At 36.2% G+C, this 22278-nt stretch overlaps 1 protein-coding gene across 6 annotated transcripts in view; it reads right to left on the reverse strand.

Annotated features, from left to right (window-relative positions):
• TAOK3 (TAO kinase 3) overlaps positions 1-22278 on the reverse strand; it is a 234201-nt gene that overhangs the window by 188332 nt on the left and 23591 nt on the right. Inside the window, exon 2 of one of the 6 annotated variants that reach the window (XM_051972884.1) lies at positions 12629-12703. The exons of the other annotated variants lie outside the window; for them this stretch is intronic. The gene's annotated coding sequence lies outside the window, so the exon portion shown is untranslated. The remainder of the gene's footprint in view (positions 1-12628; positions 12704-22278) is intronic. 6 annotated transcript variants of the gene reach the window in all.

Genomic DNA, 22278 nt, shown 5'->3' on the forward strand with positions numbered 1-22278 from the left:
TACATCCAGGGAAAGAGCTCTGCGAGATGACTATGAACCACTACATAGAATTCCCAATGCTTCTATTTATGTCCACCTGCATTTTTGATTTCCTTCACAGGCTAAGTTTACACTATTTCAAAGTCCGATTCTTTTTACAGCAAAATAACTGTATGGACATGTATACATATTTTGCATTTAACTTATATTTAACATATTTAACATGTATTGGTCAACCGGCCATCTGGGGGAAGGAGGGGAAAAGTTGGAACAGAAGGTTTTGCAATTGTCAATGTTGAAAAATTACCCATGCATATATCTTGTAAATAAAAAAAGAATAACCTTGAATGATCAATTCATTTTGACTATAAGACAAATTAAAAATAAAGGACATATGAAGAAAAGTGCTATTTGTATCAGAAAGAACCTCAAAATAGAAGTATGCATAGAAAAATTTATAGAAAAAAATGTATATACACACACACGTATGTATGTGTCTATATGTGTGTAAACACAGAGACAGACACACAGACTTTTTCTCTCCCTGCCCCCCACCCCTCATTCCTGTATCCTAGAAATGGCTATCATTATGTGTAATGGTAGCCATTTCTAGGACATGGGGATGAGAGAATGAGGTTGGAGAGTAGGAGGGAAGAACAAAAAGGAAATTTATTTTTATAACTTTTATAACTATATTTATAATTCTGTTGTATATTTGGAGGGAATAGCAAGATGTACATGGCAGATTTGCAGTTAAATGTACAATGATCTTTTTTATTGTCCTGTGTTATAGAAATGCTTGCTATGTTCCCTAAATTGAAAATAAATAAAATAAAGCTTTCATGAAAGTGATCTTCGAATTCTGATGGTGAATGACCTCCATTTCCTCAACAGTCCTAATGTGATTTGGCTCCAGGAATAGAAGAAATGATTAGCCCCAAACTCAACATGGAGAAGTCCAGGACATATTATAACACTTTCTCCTGCAAGAAAGACATGATGGCTAAGCTAATTCCAGTTTGCAGAGGCTTTGATTCTAATACCTTTAAAACCAACACACTGTCAAATTTATTTTGGCATTTATTTTTCTCTTAAACATAACTGGGTAAGGAAGACATTTTAGTAAGATTAGGGTCTGTGCATCTGCCAGATTCCCGAGCAGTACATGGGATGTGTACTCTGCAAATCACTTTCTATACTTAAGGGGGTTGAAACAGTGAGTTTTCTATCTAAGGATACAATATGCTGCTGTACTCCAGGATTCTGACTAAGTCTGGGAGGTCATCCTCTCTACCCTTTTCAAGTGGAAAGGAGCTCAAAATAAACCTCTTCAGTTTGAAATAACAAAGTTGGGATAGGAGCACAGATATTCTTCCCTCCAATTCGGATGCATAGCATGTAAACCTGGGATGATATTTCAAGCAGATAGAGAATGGACTGAGAAGAAACTTCATCAAAATATGCAAGTAGTGAAGGAACCCTGTCACCTGGACCTTAACTATGATGGGATGGGTGTAGCGACCCAGATGCAATAAGGAAATTGGGCATCAAGGAGAAGCTTCATCTTTTATGTACTCTCCATCTCAGTCATTAATTTAGAGGTATTTCTTGTGGATGAGGGGAGAGAAAAAAAATGAAAAGAAAAATCTTTATGTAGTTCTCCAAGTATTGAGAGTGAAAGCCATTAGCTAGTCAGTGTTGTACTTTTCTCCTAGAAAAGAAGTTACAGAAATACTTAGTAAAAATCAAAGCTCCTTTGTTTCATTAGAGACAAATTAATTTGATCTGTAGAGTCTTGGATGAAAAACACAACTGAAAACTACTAGATAAAGTATAGTTGGGATATTTTAAAATTATGCTATTCTTTGATAGGTGGGTTCTTTGAAGGTCTTAAATCACAATATAAATGGGAGTTATTATTGTTTAATAGATGTTTTGAGGTTCAAATGTGGTAATAATCATAAAGAATTGAGCACAGTGCCTGGCACACAGTAGGTACAATATAAGCCGCTATTATTATTAATTATTGTCTGTAAAATGAAGATAATAATGGAACCTACTTCCCAGAGTTGTGAGGACCAAATGAGATAGTATTTTTAACACACTAAACCCAGTGCTTGGCACATAACAGGTGATATATAAATATGATCCATTCCATGGAGTAGATGTGACTAGGCACTCCCCTGTAGAGCCTTGTAAACTCCATTGCTCCGCGCATAGTAGGTACTATATAAATATGATCATCTCTGTAGAATATATGTGACTAGGGGTTTTCTTGTAGTCTTGTAAATTCCATTGTCTCGCATGTGCTATATAAATCTGATCCATTCCATGGAGTAGATGTGACTAGGTTCTCGCTTGTAAAGCCTTGTAACCTCCATTGCTTTGCACATAGTAGGTGCTATATAAATAGGATTCAATCCATAGAGTAGATGTAACTAGGTACTCTCTTGTAAAATCCATTGCCTTGTACACAGTAGGTGCTATATAAATACAATCTATTCTGTACAGTAGAAGTGTTTAGATACATCCTGTTCCTTCTCCCCTAACTGAAATGCTTCTACAAATTTCTATCGCATATTTATAGTTTTCCATAACTCCTCCATAGGGGATCTATTGAACTTACTAGGGGCCTTCCTCTTGGCCAGGAGCTCTTTAGATGAGGCTTGTGATTTAAAGAACAAACACTTTTCTCATAACTGTATTTGAATAAAATAGGTTTCCTTTAACTTCCTCCAGCATTTTACCATATGCACTTAAAAATATGATCCCAAGAAAGGACCCAAGGGCTTTGTCATGATTTCTATGACACACCAGAAGGATAAGAACTACTTTTGTTCTAGATCATTTAAGATTTCATGGCCAATACTTTGCCATGTAATCTTGGTACAATGGATAGACAGCTGGCCCCCAGTTCAGGTTCTACCTCTCATACACTCTGTGATTCTTGGTAAATGCCCCAGGAACCTCCAGGACTTTAAAGTTGCCAGCCTGCCTTGGCAGAAGCGTTACCTTTTCAAAGACCTTCATACCACTGAAGTTCTATAGCCAGTCCCTAGGATAATATGCCTGGCTTAAGACACCCTTTTTTGGTCACACAGCTTTATTCTTAAGAATAAACTCTCTGGGATATCAGACCTGAAAATTTGAGTGAAGAAGTGCACATGGAGCACAAGTTACATCGAAGAGTCACAATGAAGAAGACTATCTTCCTTTGAGACAGAACATGACACCCCCTAGGTTTGTCAATAAAATATTTTACCACTTCAACTTAACCTTAGAAACAATGAGAGAAAGCTAGGCAGCTCAGGGTCACTGTGGATAGAACACCAGGTCTGGAGTCAGGAAAACCTGACTTCAAATTTAGTCTCAGGCACTTAGTAGCTGTGTGGCAATGGCTAAGTCACTTAACTTTGGTCTGTTTCCTCCTTTGTAAAATGGGACATTAACAGCATTGACCTCATAGGGTTGTTTTGAAGACAAATGAGAGACCACTTGTAAAGAGCTTAGCAAAGTGCCTATTACAGAATAGGTTCTTAAAAACTATTAGCTATTTAAAACATCTTGTCATTGAGGCATCTGTTACTTTTAGAGTTCTTTCTCCAGTCCTTCACTCAACTGGAGGATATAAGTGAAATAAAGCTGCTTTATCAACACATTTTCTTTGTATTGTTCCCATTTTAGGGAGCAAAGAGCTACTCAGGGCTGCTGTCCTATTCATAACCAGCAGAAGTAAAAACAAAACCAAAAACCCCAATAGAATAAACCTTCATGTAAAATGGGACAAAATATCTTCCCATTGTTAAATCCGAACATTTTGGAGCTGGAAAGGGATGCTAACTAGAGCCTATCCATTTGAAGTCTCTGATTTTACAAAGGAAGAAAGTAAAATGAAACAAAGAAATTTCATAAGTATCTATTTTGCCCCCAAACAGCAAACATTTATTATGTACCTACTGGATGAGAAGCACTGTGGAGGGCCCTGGAAAGAATACAAAGTTTCATTTCCTATATTTTCTAAGGAGTGTTTTGGATTCCCTAAAGGAACAAAGTTTCATGACATAAGTCTACTCTGTACTCTCCAGATAGTCATGATAATGGGCTTATCTGGCCCCATTTGGTAGTTGGGCAAAGAGGAAGCAGGGTCACAAAGAGGAAGTATACCACACAGCATAGCACATGAAGATTACAACATTAGCCCAGAACGGAATACGAGGCCTTATTCAACTTTTAGTGCGCTCCATAATCTTAAAAAGAAAAAAGAAGTGGATAAAGGAGGGATGGGGCAAGAAAGTAGCAGAAGTTAGGGGAGGTGTCGATACGAACTAATCTTAGTGACCAAAGATCCTTTGGTTTGACAGCACTCATTTATCTTTATGGGGTTCATGAGTAGCAAATTGCCATAAACATTATGAAAACGGGTAACATCTGTTTCCTTTGGTATAAAAACAACAATTTGGAATTGATCTCATCTATACTTCAACTGCCATCTACCAGACGCCCATCAGTGATAAACAACTCCAACTCTTTTCAAAGATCCAAGCCCCTTAAGTCTCATTTTATATTGCAGAGTGGGGAAAATCACCTTGCTCCCCCTCCACATTAGTTTCTGGTGAGTAATCAAAGCTAAATAGTTTAAAAGCAAAAAAAAAAAAAAAAATTGAAAAAAGAAGAATGAGAAGAATAAAGAAGAAAAGTTAGAAAAAGAAAACAAAACTGAAACCCAACAACCAATCAATCAATCAACATTTTATTCAACCTGTGTGCTAGACACATCAGGGATACTAAAGAATTCAAGGTGTCTCCATGTTAACAGAGGCAACAAAGAGCCATATCTATTGATATATGTATGTCTACATGTGTACATGTAGAATAAATGTAAAGAAAATAAAAGCAGAGTAGATAATTAAATGGTAGTTTGAGAAGGAATGAAAAGTTCAGAAAATAAAGGTGCTTTAGCATGCTGTTCTGTTTTTTTTTTTAAACTAGAGTTTTAAAATATATACTTATATATAAGTTTATGTATTATAAATAAATATACTTATTTAATACAACATGGTAATATTTAAATATATTAATATATACTTATAAAACATATAATATAAACTAATATTTCCATATATTAATGAAATACATACTTATCTAATATGTAACATATACTAATATTTCAATATATTAATGTAAATATACTTATAACATATATATTATGTAATATACACCAATATTTATATTATAATAATAGACTTATATAATGTACACCAATACATTACTATAATACATATGTAATGTTATTTAACATATACTAATATTTAAATACATCAATATATTATATGCTTATGTAATACACACGAACATTTAAATATAAAACAAAATATTTTAAACTAAGATTATTTAGCTTCTGATTATTGAACAGAGAGGGAGATAATGAACAAAGGTAAGAGAAAACTCCTTAAACAATGCAGAGGAACAAGTAAAAGCTCAGTATTATGATTTTATAGGTGTGTGAGTCTATGATGTCTTTGCTTATCACCTAACACACACAAATAGCATTTAAAAATCCGACCAATCTTTGATGCAAATTGCTTGTGACCTAACAAACAAGAACTAAAACCAGAAATATTTCCTCCAAATGCTACCTTTCCTATCAATTTCTTCCTTTGGCTTCTGTCAGCACCACTAGACTCTATTTCGTCATGCTTTAATTGCAAAGTATGATTTCTAACTTGCTGTTCTCCTGCTTCACCTTTGTTTTTCTTAATAAACCTGTCCTGCAGGATTCTTTCTTTCCCCACTTGTTATTTTAATTCCAGACACTTTTTAAAAGCCCACAGAAATTCTTACCCCTTCATCCAGAGGTATCTGGCTTAGTAAATGAGTTTTTCTTCAGTTGCAGGATGCAAGGAAAGGGAACTCAAACTTCCTCACCACACACTTTCTTTTGACTGTTTCTCTCCTAGAGTGCAAAGAGTCTCTGGGGGCTGCTGTCTAACCCACAATGAGTGAAGGATATCAGTCTTCTTTTGTCATAATTTGACAAAAAATTTGTCAAGCAGAACCTTGATCAGTTTTCTCTCTTCCATAATGATGGGGGCATATGGCAGAACCTCACACATAGTTAGCACCAAAAAAGTCATTCATATTTTCCAACACCAACTACTTATTATGTGACCCTAGGCCACTCTTTTAATTTCTATGTGCCTCAGTTTCCTCAAGTAGAAAATAGGGATGATAATAGCACCTTCCTAGATATAATAGCCATGTAACAAAACCTCTCTCCCTCTCTTTCCTCCTTTTCCTTCCTCCATTTCTTTCTTCCCTTCTTCCTTTATTCCTTTTCTCTCCTCCTTTCCCTTCCCTCCCTTCCATCCTATTTTTAGATAATGATTCATAATTACTAATTTCTTAAGGGCAGGTTTTGGAGCAGTGGATGGGCAGCTGTTACAGAAGTCAGGGGAGCTACCTTCCATTTTGCCCTCTGACACATACTGGCCGTCTGATCCTTGGCAAGTCATTTCCTTTCTCCCAACTCCAAGCATTCTTTACAATTCTAAAGTGCAGAGAAGGTAATGACTTAGATTAGCACAGGGTGTTTCTTCACCTGGGAATTCTGATTACTAAGTGAAATCATAGGCCCAGTCCCTATTCCCCATCTCTATGCTTCTTTTCATATACTTGGCCTTCTACTGCACCTCAATTAAAATCCAATTAAATATCTGAAATGTGAAGACTTTCCCAACACCTCTGCAAACAGTGCTGGTGCTAAACAAAACTGCCAAGTAGGTGAGGTTTGGCTTTGGGAGGGCCTTCTGCTCCCCAGATGTCGCCTTGACTTTCTCATCTGCTCCCTACTTCTTAAACTCCCATTTCTTGGTGGTGCTGGCCAGGCATCAAAAGCTCAGCCATCTGTTTAAACACAAATTAATTGAATAATTACAGATAACTGAGTACCGAGCTTTGCTCATATTTGCATTGTTAAAAGAGGCTGATTATTATTGGAATCAATCTCTGATGGAATTTCAGGAAGTAGGAAGTGATGTTTTGGGAACAGGGGACCTTTCCAACTCTTTAAAATCACACTCTCTGGGGCAGCTAGGTAGCACAGGGGGTAGAGCACCAACCCTGAAGTCAAGAGGACCTGAGTTCAAATGTGATCTCAGCTACTTAACACTTCCTAGCTGTGTGACCCTGGGCAAGTCACAAACTCAGTAAAAAAAAAAAATCATACTATCTTCCTTTACTTTCTAAAGGTGGGTCCTATCAATAAAGTCCCACAAGGAGGTTGTAACCCTTACACATTTTCTATAGATTTTGTGGAAGACGTATTTCAATGGATCCCAGATCTCAAGGACATGAGTATCTCTTTCACTGGTGCAGATTCCAATCCAATGAAGTCAGATCTATTATATGTCAGGAACTGTGCTAAGCACTTGACAGATATTGTCTCATGTGATTCTCACAACCACTTTGGGATGTAGATGTTATTATCCTAATTTTACAGTTGAAGAAACTGAGGTAGACAGAGTTTAAGTGACTGTACAGGGTCATATAGTAAGTATGAGGTGGTAAATATTTACTGAGTGTCTGAGGCAGAATTTGAACTCAGGTCTTCTTGACTCCAAGGCTAGCTTTCCATGTTCTACAAAGATAGACTAGAACCCAATAAAGAAGGGCTTTAAAAGCCAAAAGATAGCCTTTGCTGGTCTTTCCCATTAGTACTCACCCCTTACCTCCAACCTTACCTGCTACGACCTACTCTTCTGAGGTGACCTTCCATTTATATATCCTATATGGACCTAATTATTTACATGTTGTCTTCCCCCAAGGCATAGCTCCTGACTCACAGTAAAAGCTTAATAAATCTTTTCTTTTCTTTTCTTTCTTTCTTTCTTTCTTTTTTTTTTTTTTTTGACATTTTACTTTAGAAAATAGTTATCAAAACTTCTTTAGCAGTGGAATGACATGATCAAATCTGGGCTTTATGGTTATCATTTTGGCAGCTCAGTAGAAAATGGATTAGAGAGGAGAGAACTGAGGCAGGCCACCAATAAGGAGACTCCTGTAAATGTCCACGGGAGGGGTGGTGAAGATCTGAACAGGGTTCATGGCCGTGGGGAATGGAGAGAAGGGGACAAATGCAAATGACATCATAGAGGTAGAATCATCAAGACATGACATCTAATCACATGCAGAAAATATATCTTCATTCATTGATCTGAAATTAGTGCTTCTGAAGCAACTTACTTTGCCAAAAATTTCTATGGAATAAAAACTTCCAGAATGTGAACTAGGAACGGTTACCCCTATTTGTTACAAAGAGATCAAGACAGTTAGCTATTCCTTCTTTAGAAAGGATGAACATATGTCACCACAGAGGTAAGATGCTCTTAGTCAGGCTTCCAGTTTACAAGCATTGTCCCATATGCAAATCAGACCTAACAGAAACTAATTAGAACATGAGGATAGCCAATTGGCAAACTAATCTGGATCCCTATCCTCCTTAGTCTTAATGTCTTTCCTTCAAGATTTTCTCCAGTTTATCCTTATCTATTTTGTTTGTTCATAGTGGTTTGTCTCGGTTTTCTAGAGTAGTCTTTCTTTGGGAGCACAGATTGAGTTTTGTTTTGTTTTTGCCTTTCTTTATAGTCCCACAGTGCCTCAAATATAGTAGGTGCTTAATAAATGCTTCTTCATTTGTTGGGGTCAAGAGATTTTAAGGGATGAACGCACAAAATGTTCCCGTCAGAGCTACTGTTGAAAGGCTATCTCGACACTGACAGAAACCTGCAGAGAAATACATTTAGCACTCTCAAAGTCAAGTTCATATCAGACAGTGGTCTGTTTCACTGGAACACTCCCCACTTTGTTGGCCATTTCAGGAAACAGGCCAAGCCATAAATACACGCAGAGAATGAACTTTGACTGCACATGATAAGATTTCTTCTGTAACACGATCGAGCCCTTCACACTAAACCATCCCATGCCAGGATATAGCTGCTGCCCCCACGGATTGAAATTTGTCGTCAAAGGTGGGGAAGAGATGATTTCTCAGTGCTTTAAGGATCTGGGGATATGTCTCTTTCCAAACCCCACCCATGTTATTTAAACTACTTATGCTAATTACCTCCTCTGCACTTAATATTTGCCCTAATAAAATATTAATCAAGGACATCCACTTAAGTAATAGCAAAAAACTCTCAAATACTTGTGTTAACATGTTCATTGCTCTTCTACTTGTCCTAATGATGAAATATTGTGGCTCTCTATTTCACCATTGTACATAAGTACAGAATTTTAAAGCTGGAAGTAATCACTAGGTTAGATTTATCTGCTTTAGAAACACTATGCCATCATTTTGAGTGAGGGGGCAAAGATAGCGAATCAGTCAATGGGTGGACTTGTAAGCTATCTGGTTATTGCAAGTGCTAAATGACAGGGCACGTAAAATTGTTATAAAGGGAAATGGTTTTCAAGTCATTTAATATAACCTGAACTTTCTTATATAACCAGACTGGTAAAATTCACATTTTTTTTTTTTTTAATATCCCAAAAGGGCTGCTATCGTGATGCAAAAAAATCAGAGGAATGATATATTTTGTCCAGGAAAAGTCTGAATTTGAAGCCTGTTTTGCTTTGTGTGATCTTAAGTGAGCCATTTAATTCCTCTTGCCTCAGTTTCTTCATTTCTAAAAAGATAATTACAGCAAGTATGTCACCTGGTTGTTGTAAAGATCAAATGAGATAACTTGTAGCAAGCACTTTGAAAACCAAAGTGTTACATAAATGCTAGTTATTATAATTAATAATAATAATCAAAAGACCACCACCACTGCCATTCAGGATTCTAAACGTTGACTGTCAAGGAACAGTTACTATTCATAGAAATGTTTCCCAATGAGCAAAATAAATGTAGGATATTTGCAATTAGAAATCTAAAATGAGAAATGGGACCCAAGTACCATTTGCCAATCCTGCCACAATACAAACGGGTGCTAATATTTTGCTAGGCCATTTTAAAGCCTTGGAGATTATTGGGTTTTCTGATGTGTGTACATAATCAAGGTTGCTAATAAAGAGCTCTCCTTGGACGGGTTTGTATGCATACATGTATCATACACTGGCTTCTTCAGTGGCCCGTGGGTAATATCCAGATAGCATTTAACCAGAGGCAAAATCTTTGAAGGAAATCCCAAATCAGTCATCACAAATCCAAAGTCCTGGAGCATTCTGCTCTGTCAATATGCAGGGCTCAACTAAGTCTCTGAAAGGCATGGCAGAATTAATAAACATGTGTTCATTATCTGTCATAGGCAAGACACTGGGATAGAAGTATAATAAAATGCAATCATCATCATAATGTGCATTTATATAATGCTTTAAAGTCTGCAAAGCACTTTACATATTATCTCAAAGTGAACCACCAAGTGAAAAACCTGACTTGAAATGAGCTTTCGGAATCAAAAATTTCTGCTTGAAGTAAACGCTTAAAGACCAGCTGACAGTTTTGTAAAGAGCACACAAGGACTGAATTGTTGAATTCTAGGCTTTCTTTCCAACTGGCAATGACTAGGTCTAGTAAAATTTCCCAGTTCCATTCAGGACTTGACTACTTCTGAGCATTTAAAAAAATAATTATTTAGAGTACTTCCTAGATGAAAATATGTGTTAGTTTTTTTTTTTTTAAGTGATAATTTCTTCTTTGAAATGCTTAGATGGTAATTATTACCTCCAATTTTAAAAATTAATACATTTTGTTTAGTCACAATAGTTAATTTCCAACAAATCTCCCCGCCCCCTGCCTTCCCCCCCCCAAAAAAAAAGCACATTTCCTCAGCCAGTAAGAAAAACCTCTCAGAGAAAGATGGAAACTGACTCTATTGGTCATTTTGCACTTTTATTGATAATAATAATTAAGATTTGTTAGAACATGAGGATAGCCAATTAGCAAACAAATCTATTTTGTGATAGGCACTATGCTAAGCATAGTGAATATTTTATGAGTATTACCTCATTTGGTCCTCCCAACAAGCCTGGAAGGTAGGTGCCATTATTAGCCTCATTTTAAAATTGAGGTTTTTGTTGTTCAGTTATTTTTCAGTCGAATCCAACTCTCCATGACCCCATTCTTAGCAAAGATACTGGAGTGTTTTGCTGTTTTCCTCTTCAGTTCATTTTATGGACGAGGAAAACAAGGCTAAGTGATTTGCACAGGGCCATGTGATTATTAAATATCTAGGTTGCATTTGAATTCCTGACTCTTCCCAATGTCATCCCACTGCATCACTTAGCTGCCTTTAGAGGGAAACTGAGGCAAATAAGAGGTTGTGACTTATCTTGGGTCATACAGCAAGGAAGTATCTGAAGTTGTATTTAAGCTCTTCCTGATTCTAGGACTAGTACTTTACCCACTGTTCTTCCTAGTTGTTTAATGATTGTTAGCATTCTGCTTTTTAAGAGGGCCTTTACTCGATCACATATACCATCTTATTTTTCCTCATGCTGGTTCCTTTAGTCTGATTTTCTTGCACAACATGACAAATAAGGAAATATGTTTAAAAGAATTGTATATATTTAACCTATATTAGATTACTTGTTGCCTCTTGTAAGGGAGGGAGGCAGAAAAATCTGAAATGCAAAGTCATAAAATGAATGTTGAAAACTATCTTTACATGTATTTGGAAAAATAAAACACTATTGAAAGTGCCTAAAAAAAAGATAGGCATTAATTCAAACTTTCTAATTTTTATATCATACTGGGAGAAAAAGGGTTCCAATTTGTCTTTCCAGAGTAGCTCTTACCAAATGGTTGTAAGCTTCTTGGATGTAAGAATAGGGCTTAATGTCATCCAATCTATCACCACAGCCCAATCAGCTTTTAAACCATGGTAGTGTTGTTTCTACATTCTTATTTTCTTATTTGATGGTTGGTCCTTTTTCTATACACACACTGCTACTAACTTTAATTCAGGTCCTCACCACTATTCCAACAGCCTTCTAATTGATTTCCCTTACTCCAATGTATCATCTAGCTCAGTTACCAACAATCTTAATGTTCTGATCTATGTCACTGTCCCCATTCATGTCCCAAGGACTCCAGTGGGTCCCTATGACCTCCAGAATCAAAAATACATCATCCTTTGGTGTTCGAAGCTCTCCACAGCCTGGCTCCCTTCTTACACTTATCTTTTCTCCATATATTCTATGATAAGACCACATCTACAGCTTGCTCTTCCTAACATATGATACTTCATCTCCATTCTCTGGGCCTGTCCCACTATGTCTGGAATAGTTTTCTTTTTCACCTCCATTTCCTTTTTATTTCCTTGGCTTCTTTCAAGATCCGGATCATAGCCCATCTTCCCCAGAAGGCTTTTACTGGTTCTTCCCAGAGTGTGTAGAACATTGGTCCTCTTCAAAAATCAAGGAGAAACCACTGATTTCTCCCCCATGATTCTCCTGAGATTACCTTCTATACACTTTGTATACATTTCCTACATATAGTTATTTATGTTTCCCCAAATAAAACTTGCACTCTTTGAGAGAAAAGACAAAGCTTTTGCTTTTCTTTGTATCCCCAGTGTATAGTATAGTCCCTGGCACAGAATACTCGGCACCTAATAAATATTTGTTGACTAACTGGTGACCCACTGACCTCTAAAAGATCTCTTTCCGCCATGATTTTTCAAACACAGTGCAGCTAGTAAGGTTCCAAAGGCAGGACACAAACCTGGGAATACAGTTGGTTAGTTAGAGAGTTATTCCTAGAAAGAGGATTTGTGTCATTAGGCTAAACATAGTATATCTCCTGGGAGGGACTCGTCCTGGGCCCAATATGGTTTAACATTTTCATTAATGACTTAGATGATTGAAAATAATATGCTTAATATATTTGCCAGTGACAACTGGCCAACAACTTGGAAGATTAGTTTAAGACTTATTTTATTTTTTGCTGACGCAATTGGGGTTAAGTAACTTTAATCTGAGCTCATATTTGAACTCGGGTCCTTCTGACTTCAGGGCTGGTGCTCTATCCACTGCGCCCCTAGCTGCCCCACTAGTTTAAAATTTAAATTAACCATGAGTATCAAAAAGTTTATGGATATTAATCAGCACAAGCTCAGTAGGGCCATGAACAGGGAAATGCAACTACAAAACCAAAACAAATCATATAAATATTTACGACGGAGCTATCCTGAGCTTGAAAAATCATGGCAGAAAGAGATTTCTTAAAAAGTCAGTGGGTCACTAGCTCCTCCTGAAAAAATGAACAGTCATAATACCAATATCTCAGAGTTCTCATGAGGCTCAAATGAGAGAATCTACGTAGGTTAGAGTGTCTACAAGTCTTAAAAAGCCTTGCAAATGCCAGTTGGACTTAGCAGAATTCCTACTTGATGATAGAATGAATTCCCAACAGCATAGGAATATTTGCTCCTCTGAGTTCATTTTCAACAAGATAATAATCTGCAAAATAATAAAATACTGCAAATTAGCTAAAGACAGATATACAGGCCTAGAGATGACAGTCAAAGGTTTTCACTATGGATGCTGTAGCAGGGATTCACTTTCTTAACATATCCACCATTTTGTCTCTAACAGTTGTTTGAAGAGGCAGCTGGGTACTTTGGAAGGACTGCTGGTTGAGCAACAAAGATTCTTACTTGGGACCCAAGCTTGACCACTTAATATCAGTGCAACTTTAGGCAAATCTTTCAAGGTCTCAATTCCTCATTTGTAACAAGTGTTGAGACAAAAGGTTGCTTAGGTTTTTGCCAGCTCTAACTCTACGCTTCTGTGTCCTACCCCAGTGTCTGGCTGTTCATACAGACAGTTTCAATCAAACTCCATTCCTAAGTAATTTGAAAGTTGAAAATGAATGCCAAAAGACATAGATAAGCATAAACTCGAAGAGAAAGATGTGCAGGGTGACAGTGAGGGATCAGAGAAAGTTGGTAATTTTTTCTTCTTTAGAGCAGATGAGGGTCAAGAAAGAGAAGCATGGGTATAAGTGATCAATACAAAAAAGTTGGGATCACATCTTTTTGAGCTTCTTTTTGTGTATTGGCTATGAGCTATTAAAGTCAGCTAGGTGGACAGAGAGCCAGACCTGGAGGTAGGAAGACTCATCTCCCTAACTTCAAATCTGGTCTCAGACACTCACTTGTTAGGCAAATCACTTAATCTTATTTGCTTCAGTTCCTCCTCTGTCAAACGAACTGGAGAATGAAATGACCAACTAGTACCTTTGCCCAGATGGAGTTACAAAGAGTCAGACATGAGTGAAATGACTGAATAGCAAGAGGTATTAGCTTGAGGTTAGTTTTTTTCCATATTTTTGTTTTTCTTATCAGTTTTTTTTTTCCAAAGAGGTCATGTCAATCAGGCAACATGCATTTATTAAGCACCTACTGTGTGCTAGGCACTGTGTTCAGCACTGGGGGATACAGAGAAGGTAAAAGACAACTGCTCACAAAAAGTTCAGTCTATTATGATAATAGTGATTGTTGTTGTTGTTTGTCCTTCATTTGAAGAGGACCATGACATCAGGTAAGTGAAGCCATGACATGCAAGTGAATTGGATTTAAGTCAGGGGGCGTGCAAGGTCATCTGCCTCACTTTTCCCTCCAGAACCATCTGGGTTCAATGGCCAGATGTAGATCAGGACAACTGGAGATGACCCTGCATGCGATGGGAGATCTTGGTCTTTTTAAACTAAGGCCTTCAGGTCTCACCTCAGTGAAGGATAGGTAGCAGTTGAGGCAAAGAATCTTCTCTTTCATCTATCCAAATCCCCCATCCCCCAATAAAACTAACTAGCTAAACTAAATCTAGGAGGGGAGGATCCTCAGAGTCTCTGGTCAAAGCAAAATTGACTACACTCAATGTGAGTTAATCAGGATCCAAACAATGACCAAATGGGGCTTGGCCTAGGACTTATTGGTGGCTAATGAGAATCAGACTAATTTTGGTTTAAGATCTTCTACACCCACAGATCATGAAAAATTTTTGTACCAAGTATACATGTTAGATTAAAGAAATTTTATAGTAGTGATGGAGTGCCATGAAATCAATACTTAAAATCCATATTCTGTAAATTTACACTTTTCTGTGTGTTTCAAAAACAGGTATGTACCATTTGTACTGAACACACCACAGAATGAGAATTATCCCAAGTCCATTTATTTTAATATGTGTTTTGATTTATAAACAAAGTTATACTTATTTTCTTGCACATTTTTGGAAAATAATTGTATAAGAACTTATTATGCATCCGCTTCTAGATACACTGGGTAAATAAAAGTTTCATTCACACACAAAACAAAACAAAACAAAAATCTTTCCTTAAGAAAGAAATCTGGCCAATAAATCCCAACTGATGGTGACAGTGATGGTGATGATGATGGTGGTGGTTGACATTTGTTACTTACTATATATCAGGTACTCTGCTAAGTGCTTTATAATTATATTATGTCATGTGATTCTCAAAATACCCTGAGGGATAAGTGCTATTATTATCCTTACTTTATAGAAGAGTCTATTGAGGCAAACAGGTTAAGTGACTTGCTTGGGGTCACAGTTCCAGAAGCCAAATTTGAATCTGTCTAATTATAAACAAATTAAAGAAACTTGGAAAAAAATTTCCCAGCAGATCTATGGATAGGAGAAAAAGCCATAAATATTAAGAGATAGAAAGTATCATAAAAATAAAAATGAGTCACTTTAATTAAATACAACTTAAAAGTTTTTATACAAATCCAATAAAATTCAGAATAAAAATGAAAGAATTTATTGAGGAAAAATATTTGCAGCAAGTTTTTTTTTTTTTTTTATAAAGGTCTCCTTTTCAAGATAAAAGAAGAAATGATTCAAGTTTGTAGGAATAAAAACAATTCTCCAATTAATAGATGACTTAAACATGTGGAAAGTTGCTTCTTCAGAGAAAAACATCAAGATATCTATCTATAACTATAACTCCTTCCCCTCAATTTTCCACTACTAATCAGAGAAAAGCAAATTAAAGCAATTCTGAGGTTCTATGATATACCCCATTAGGATGAACAAAAAAGGAACAATGATAAATGTTGGTGGGTCCATGGAAAGTTGATGCCCCATTGGTAAAGCTGTGAGTGGGTCCAACTATTCAGGAAAGCAGTTTGGAATTTATATATGTGTGTATATGTGTGTGTATGTATATTATATGTGTGTGTGTGTGTTTGTGTGTATATATGTGTGTGTGTATATATTTATATATATATGTGTGTGTGTGTGTGTGTGTGTGTGTGTGTGTGTGTGTGTGTATAGTTACTAAACAGTGCATTTCCTTTGACCTAGCTTTACAACTGCCAAGTGTTGCCAAAAAGGTATCAAAGAAAGAGGAAAAGGTCCTTTATGTACAAAAATATTTATAGTAACTCTTTGTGGTAGCAAAAAACTGGAAACTATAGGGCTCCCCACCAACTGAGGAATGTCTGAATAATTAATGGAGTGCGCTATTGTGCTATAAGAAATGAAAAGATAGAGGATTTCAAAGAGATATGGAGACTTAAATGAACTCTCACAGAGCGAAGTAAGCAGAACTAGGAAAACAATTTAAAATAAACAACAAAACAAAATAAACAATTCTGAAGATGTATATGAACTTCTGAGGAATGAAAGGAGTAGAACCAAGAAAATAATTTATACACTAACAATAACATTGGAAAGGCAAACATCTCTGAAAGTTGTAAGAACTATAATCAATTCGATGATCACTCAAGATTCCAGAGGACCAAAGATTAAGCAGACAATTCTATTTCCTGACAAAGGGATGATCCATTTAGGAGGCAGATCAAGATTATCACCACCACCCATCTCTTAACATTTGCATATAGCCTATAAGGGAATTTGTTTTGCTTGTTAGGACTTTATCTTTCTTCACTTCTTTGGATGGATAGGAGGACAAAAGGGAAAGAAAATAGATTTCCATGAAAAAAAAATTAAAAACAGAGAGGATAAGGGGGTGCTACAGTTAGATATTGGGTTTTGTATTTACTTTCAGAAGAGATCATTTTTGTTAGTGTTGCCTAATTGTTTTACTTTATTACAAGAGAGACAGAATGGGAGTAACCTGGAGATGTTTACATTGTAAAAACAAAAAAAAAACAGTTAATAAAATTAAAAAACAAAAACACAAACAAGTCTGTCTAAGTGGGGGAAAGAAAATACTTTCCTTGTGAAGTCCTTCCCTTCCCTTTATAAATGAACAGATATACTTTGTATCTGGTGGATAGAAATGGATGGAAATTAATTCTCAATAATACTCAGGTAAGCACTTAATGATTTGGCAGTAAAATAGTCTCTATAAGAATATAATAGGCTAATTAACTCTTCCTGCCACCAATTTAAGGAGGACTGAATAGTGGTTCCAGAAATCATCTTGATCTGACAAGCTGTTGTAGAGGAGAGTATGACTGGGGGAAAAAAAATCTGGAGTTGATATGTTGAGGGAATCACCAAAAAATTAATTTTGGCTCAGTAACTTGTATACAAGAGGAACAAAGTGAATGTTTAACTCAATTTTGAGTAACTTTTGTGAGAAGAAAGAATATGATTTTTAAAAAAAAGTTTATTCTAGAATGAGGGGGTCTTAAGGAACTCTGTATGTAATGTCAGATATACTACACGTATGAGTCTGCTCTCTTATTCTTTGTGATAAAGTATAACTCTCTGTGTAGTTTAAAGGAGAGAAGAAAATTTGGAAATAAAACTCAGGAAAATGAGAAAATGATATGAATCAAAAAATTTTTTTAAATCTTAATGAATTGTATTAATTGAGGGGCTTCTTTTCATTTCTCCAAAGTCCTAAAATTTTCAGAAAAGAAGGGCTGGGAGATGAGGAGACAGTGTGAGGATGATGTTGATTATGAATTAATTTTTAAAATGCCCACCACCACCATCTTTGAAGAGTCAGTCCTGTCATTTTTCAGTCATGTCTGACTCTTTGTGATCCCTTTGGGGGTTTTCTTGGCAAAGATACTGGGGTGGTTTGCAATTCCTTCTCCATCTTATTTTACAAATGAGGAAACTGAGGCAGGCAGGGTTAAGTGACTTACCCAGGGCAACACTGGCTAAAAAATATCTAAGTCCCAATTTGAACTCAAATCTTTCTGACTTTGAGTCCAGCTCTATCTCTTAAGCTACCTAGCTTTCCTTCTTTCAAGAGTATATTGTTTAAAATTATTAGCAAAAGAAGGGCTTGGATTTGAACAGGTTTATTTTCATTTTTGTATACTAAAGTATGTTATGTTAAAAATATTTTCAAATCAATTACTGCACACTACATTTAAAAGTATTGTGCATATAAAGCTAAAAAACCCCAAATTCCTAAATAATTAATGTAACAGATCAATATATTCTTTTTTCAAACTGCTTAACTCAAGCTATTTATTAGTTCTAAAGTAGAGCTATAAAAACTTTTTGGCAACTAATCTTTAAATGGTATATATCATCAATGGATGAAGGCACATTTATTAAGCCCAGCTGTATGCCCTAGTACTGTGCCAGGAGCTGGGAATACAAAGATAGCAATGAAAGAGTCCTTACCCTTGAAGACCTGATATACTCTTGGGGGAGACATTTATTAGGCACACCCAAAAGGTAGGAAAGACCTTCAATAGGTGACATTTGTATGGAACTTGGAAGGAAATCAGAGACTTCAAGAGGTTAAGGTAAGGAGGGAAAGCATTCCAAACATGGAAGACAGTGCATGCAAAGGCCTGAAGGTGGGCGATGAAGAATCAGGTGTGAGAAAGAGGCGAGTATGGTTATACTGCAGTGTGTGAAAGGGAGTAAGATGTAAGGAGAGATAGGAAGAGATTGGGTTGTAAAGGGCATTCAGTGACCAAACAGAGGAAATTTATTTTACCCAAGAAGTAATGAGGAACCATTGGAATTTGCTGAATGGAAGGGTGGCCCAGTCAGCTATGCATTTTAGGAGGATAAAGATGCTTAGACAACTTTGTGGACATGAGATTAGAGATAAGATTAATTAGGAGGCTATTGTAATAGTAGAGATGAGACTTGATAAAGGCCCAGAACTTCAGTGGGAGCTGGGGAGTAGAAAGAAGATATGTATGAGAAAAGCTATTGAGAAAGAAGCAACATGATTTGGCAACTGACTAAATCTATGGGGTAAGTAGAGGATGGTACTGTGGATCTTAACCTGAGTGACTGGAAGGATGATGGGTGGTGCAATCAGCTGGCATAGTGGATATATTACTAAGCTTGCAGTCAGGAAGATCTGAATTCAAATCTGGTCTCAGATACTTCCTACTTATGACCCTGGGCAAGTCACTTTAATCTGTTTAATTTCTTCAACTGTAAAAATGGAGATAACAGTACCTGTCTCCCAGAGTTTGTTGTGAGGATCAAATGAGATAATATTTGTAAAGTATTTAGCAAATGCCTGGTGTACTAGGTGCTTAATAAATGGTTACTCCCTTTCCATCCTTTGGAGCCTTAGGGAGTAATAGGAAAATGTTGCATATGGTTGCATTTTGAGACAGAGAGATAATGAGTTGTTTATAACATATGGGTTTGAAATACCTAAAGAGTATTCAGGTTGAAATATTCAAGGGGCATTTGATGATGTGGGACTGCAAGTCAGGAGAGACACTAGATATGGGAGTCAGTTGCATAAAGGTAATTAAACCCTTAAAAAGGCCAAGGTCATTCAGCTAGAGAATACAGAAAGAAGAGGGCTTGGGAGACATTCCTGATTAGTGGGTGTGCCATGAATGATGAATCAGCAAAGGATGAGAAGGAGTGGTCAGACCAACAGGAGGAAGCAAAAGAATCTTGAAAGTCCAGAGAGGAGAGAATAACCAGGAAGAGGGGGTGTTGGACAGTGTTAAAGGCTGTGGGATGATGATGATGATTCAGAAATAAAATGCCATTAGATTTTGCAATAAAGAAGTCATTGGTAACTTTGAAGAAATCATTTTGGTTCAGTCATGTGTTGCAAACCATATTGTAAAGGTTTGAGCACATTGGAAAATTAGTCTAGGTGATTATTGAGGCAGAAATAGCAGGAATCAACATTTGGTTCAAAACAAGGAAGAACTTGCCAATCAACAGAAGTGATCGAAAAAGGAACAAATGTGCTCTAACTCGACAAGAGTGAGTTTCCCATCAGATCAATGATTATGCTAAATGACCTCTAAAATTCCTTCTAAGACCAAGCTTCTATGATCCCATATTTACTTAGAATTTAAAAGACATGCGTCTCTTAATGTCAATATAGATGCCATTTATTATTATTATTACTACATTAAAATAATTTGATCTAACCTGTATAATTACAAATCTGGTCTCTTGAGAAATTCAACGACTTTGAATCAACAATTTGATGCGAAGAGAGTGAGGGAGATGCTAATTGAATTATGCATTTGAAAAAGCAGAATTGAATCTTCTCATAATTTCACACTGAGTTTTTATCCAATTAACCAGAAATGAAGAAGTTATATTAGAATAAATGAATGCCATCTAGTAGTTACATTGCAGACAACATAGAAATAGTATGTTACACATTCAAGACTAATTCTGATACTACCCTCAAAGTGCAAAAAGGAAAAAAATACCATCCCCCTTTTCCAGACTCAGAAAGGTTAAGCAATTTTTTTAAGGTCACATGGAAAGCTTGAGACAAAAACCAGGAATAGAAACCAGGTTTTCTGTAATCCTAATTTGATTGTTTCTCTATTAGCGCTTGCTAAACCCCTTTTAGAATTATGGGATTCGTGTAGGAAAAGAATTGCCAAAAAAGAATGATATCTTAAATGTAGAAACTTACTTTTCATAGTACTTAATACTGAATATAACTAATTTTTTTCCCCCGCTTTGGCTTCTATCTACACAAAGTATTAAGCAATTGGACAAAAATCAACTCTGGACTTTTCCTTTCTAAATATTCATGTTTTATGTAGTATAAACTACACTTAAAACTTTTACAACTTAATTTTTTAAAAATTTGAATCTTTGATGTCATGCAGACCCAAATGCAAGAAGCCAGGAAATCTGGCTGGCAATGATCACAATAAATATCCAACTAGAAATCTACTAGAAATCAGAATTTTTAGTTCTGATGCACATTATTTTGACTTTACAGCTTTTGAGGGTAGTTAGGATACAGTGTTTAATAAGTATTTATTAACTTATTAACTGAGTGAGCGGAAAAACTTTGAGGGAGATTACCAAGTTTGATCACTACCATAGTGATTGTCCAACAAATATCTGTTGATTAAATAAATTGATCTTTACATTCACAATTACAATTTAAGACATTGCAAACACTTGGTTAAAAGGTACTAAGTACACATAATTCATTATTCATGTTTCTTGTTTAGTGAAGTTTTGAGAAAGGTGAAAAGTTGTATGAAATTGAAACAAACTCTGAACCAAAAACTAGATTAGCTGATGTTATCCTAATGCTCTCCCTAGTCAACTCTGTTATGATCTCCTAGCTCCCTTAATCGTCATTATCGTGTTGTTCAGTCCCGTCTGACTAGTCATAAGCCCATTTCGGGTTTTCTTGGCAAAGATATTAGAATGGTTTGCCATTTCCTTCTCCAACTTATTTTGCAGATGAGGAAACTGAGGCAAACTTGCTCAGGGTCACACAGCTAGTAAATAAATGCCTGAGACTAGATTTGAACTCATGTTCAAATGTCTTCCTAATTCACAGCTCAGTGATCCATCAAATATCACCTTATTATAATAAGACTTTGTTCCAGGCTCTCTCAGCTGTGGTTAGTATTCTTCACAAACATTTTTTCCAATCACTTTTATGCAAAATTTCTCCCTTAGTAAAATGCAAGTTTCTTAAGGACAGGGGCTACTTCATTTTTGTTTTAGGATCTTTAGAACTTATCATTGTGTCTGGCACAAGGTTAGTACTTTAAAAATGCTTGTTGAATTAAAGAAAGGTAAAAAAGAGTCCCAGAAAGTATATATTTGTTTTCTAATGAAGAAAAGGAAATACATTAACCTTATGTTCCATCTTCAGGGTCTTCTAGTCGATAAGGCTATCAGTTGCCTAGAAGGTGTTGTTTGGGGATTTTCTTGTATCTCTGAAATCACAGATCCAGTTCCTTTCCCTAGCCCTCTGACCATTTAAAATGGCTTGATTTGTAGATAACCTCATCTACCTGGAAATGGAGGTTAACAGTCCTTTCCCAAATGGCAGAAACATTAAGGGTTATTTCAAACCATCAGAAATGTTGACTCTGGCTTCTGATAAGCAGAATAAATAAACCCCTACCCAGA

This window comes from Antechinus flavipes, chromosome 1 (assembly GCF_016432865.1).
Source record: "Antechinus flavipes isolate AdamAnt ecotype Samford, QLD, Australia chromosome 1, AdamAnt_v2, whole genome shotgun sequence".
NCBI classification, from domain to species: Eukaryota; Metazoa; Chordata; class Mammalia; order Dasyuromorphia; family Dasyuridae; genus Antechinus; species Antechinus flavipes.